Consider the following 3130-nt stretch of genomic DNA (forward strand, 5'->3'; position numbering starts at 1 on the left):
TCATAGTATCCATAGCTACTCTACTAGTTTCCCTTACCTCACATAATTCAATATCCTTCTCCTTGGTGAATACCAAAGAAAAAAAAAAAATTGTTCAATATCAATGGACGGGTCCAGTCTCCGGCCTCGCACCGGGAAACGCACAGTGACTGGGACTGGGAGAAAGAGACGGAGAGACAGAGAGATAGAGTGGGGAGAGTCAGTAGAGAGAGGAGAGATATCAGAGGGGGAGGCTGAGAGGGGCAGGATGGAAAGAGAGGAGAGAGAGGGTGAGGCTGGGGATGGAAAAGAGAGTAGCTGGGGGAATGTAGAGGGGAGGGTGTGGGTTTGGGAGGGAGAGGAAGTCAAACCAGGGCAGGATCTTCACTGTGAATGGCGGGGCGCTGTGGGAATGTGTGAAGCCGAGGGATCTAGGAGTGCGTGTACAATTTGGGCCGAAGGACCTCTTTCCAACGCTGTATCACTCTATGAATCTATGACAAAATGCTGGATTAACTCAGCAGGTCAGGCAGCATCTGTGGAGAAGATAGACACAAAGTGCTGGAATAATACAGTGAGACAGGCAGTATCTGGAGAGAATGAATGGGCGACATTTTGGGTCGAGACCCTTCTTTGGTTCAGTTTAGTTCAGAGATATAACGCGGAAACAGGTCTTTCGGCCCACGGAGTCCGCGCCGACCAGCAATCACCCTGTACACCAGCACTACAACACTGTACGTCTTTGAAATGTTGGAGGAAACCGGAGCACCCAGAGTAAAAACCCACGCAGGTCAAGGGGAGAACGTACAAACTCCACATAGTAAGGATTGAACCCGGGTCTCTGGCAGTGAGGCAGTTTCTTCCACCATAAACGCTTCCAATATGTGCCAGTAATATCCTGTTTGCCAGCTTGTTGACCCTCTGTGTTCCCCTTCTGCAGGGTTTAGGAGCTGTTGCTGTGGGCGGAGAGACGGAGATGTGAGCGGCCATTGAGGGCGACCAAGGTGCCGGCGAGTCCCCCCTCCCCCCCCGTCTGTTTGGTGTGTGGACTGAGCATTGAGGGGCTGAGCTTCAGTGGAGGGCCACATAGCGGGGCACAACAAGGAGAAGCGTTATTAGTGTGAAGTGTGTGGGAAGGCCTGGCAGTACCCGAGCTCCCTGGAGATCCACCGGCGGGTTCGCACAGGAGAACGCCCCTTCGACTGCCCGGAGTGCGGCAAAGACTTCAAGATGGCGCAACACCTGAAGCTGCACCAGCAGGTGCACACGGGTGAGAAGCCCTATGGATGCCCCACCTGCGGCGAGAGCTTTGCCCGGATGGCGCGGCTGCGGGAGCACAGGCGGGTGCACAGCAGTGAGTGGCCCTTCACCTGCTCCGACTGCGGAAAAGGCTTCAAGTCGTCGCAGGACCTGAAGGTGCACAGGCGGGTACACACCGGGAAGCGGCCCCACACCTGCAGCGACTGCGGCAAGGACTTCTCCCACTACAGCAACCTGCTGAAGCACCAGCGCGTTCACACCGGCGAGCGTCCCTACACCTGTGTCCAGTGCGGCAAGGGCTTCACCCAGTCACATCAATCTGCTGTCCCACCAGCGCATCCACACCGGGGAGCGGCCGTACACCTGCAACGACTGTGGCAAGGGCTTCGCCCGCTCCGACAGCCTGCTGGAGCACAAGCGCACCCACAGCGGCGAGCGCCCCTACACCTGCAGCCACTGCGGCAAGGGCTTTGTCCAGTCCAGCATCCTGCTTGTGCACCAGCACACCCACACTGGCGAGCACCCCTACAACTGTGCCCTGTGCGGCAAGGGCTTCAGCCGCTCCACATATCTGCTGAACCACCAGTGCAGCACCACCGGCGAGCGCCCCTACACCTGCGCCCAGTGCGGCAAGGGCTTCACTCGCTCCACCGGGCTGCGCTACCACCAACGGGTGCACACCGGCGACCGTCCCTTCCCCAGCTCAGTGTGTGGAGAGGGCTTTGCCATGGCCTCCCACGCCCTGTCTCACCAGCACGTGCACACCAGTGGCCAGCCCTACGACTGCCCGTACTGTGGTGAGTCGTTTGACAGCTCGCGGGGGTTGCGGCAGCACCAGCGGACCCACGCCGGCGAGCAGCTGCTCCCACTGCGGGAAGCGTTACAAGAGAGCACAGGTGCTGTGGGAGCACCAGCGGATACACACCAGGGAGAGACCCTTTGTGTGCGCTGAGTGTGGCAAGTGTTTCACCCGCATGTCCAGTCTGTGACAGCACCGGCGTACCCTTCCCCTGCCCGTCCTGTGGTAAGGGTTTCACCCGCCTTGACCACCTGCTGGAGCACCGGCGAGTCCACACCGGTACCCTCCACCCGCCCGTCTGTGGCCAAGCCTTTACCTGCTCCTCCAGCCTGCTGACACACCGCCACGTAGATAGGCGCTGTTTAGGTTGACACAAAATGATGGTAGTGTGAGATTCAATTGTATTATTGGCATGTAATTCTCTGGCCCCGCTTGGTTCCCTCATAGGACTCACTTGTGTCAGTTCATCACTTATTTCAGTCTTTTCAACCAGGGGCTTTGTTCATTGACATTGACCGCAGAGACCAACTGTTTGCTGAATCGGGGGTTGGAAATAAATGACAATCCCACCACCTCCTTCAATTCTGCTTGACTTTAAGAAGAATGACTTCCACCACAATAGTTCATAATATAATGTCCACATGCCTTCTTTTTCTTGTTCATTTTCAACTCTCCACCTTCTCATTCCCCTTTGTTCCTTGGGGTTCACCTTAAGTGGGTAACATTTGCTGAGGGGCCTGCATACCCTCGGTCATGACGGCATCCAACCAGAAGATGGCGCTGTAGCCGGTAAGTTTGTGAGCGGCGGCCATGTTTGTAGTCTTTTGTCGGCCCGGTTGTAACAATTTACATCATCTTTATCTGACACTTAGTGGTTCCCACCACTTTTACCAATGGTGCCTTCAAATCTTTCATGGCCAATAATCGTCCCACGTTCTCCTCCTCCAAAGCCCTAATCCATTTCCTTCCCCATCAGGGATATAGGGTGAGGCATTTTTATTTATTATTTATTTTAATTTTTTATTTTAATTTTTTTTAGCCCTCTCAGTTTATGGGTGCCCCAAGGAATAATCTGTCATCCTGTCGTCTCCT

The 3130-nt window shown here is 55.2% G+C and overlaps 1 pseudogene; it reads left to right on the forward strand.

The window, feature by feature from the left end:
- The first annotated feature begins 565 nt into the window (after positions 1-565).
- Positions 566-2610, forward strand: LOC129715359 (zinc finger protein 239-like; annotated as a pseudogene).
- The last annotated feature ends 520 nt before the right edge of the window (positions 2611-3130 follow it).

Source organism: Leucoraja erinacea, unplaced genomic scaffold (genome assembly GCF_028641065.1).
Source record: "Leucoraja erinacea ecotype New England unplaced genomic scaffold, Leri_hhj_1 Leri_1136S, whole genome shotgun sequence".
In the NCBI taxonomy this organism is placed as follows: Eukaryota; Metazoa; Chordata; class Chondrichthyes; order Rajiformes; family Rajidae; genus Leucoraja; species Leucoraja erinaceus.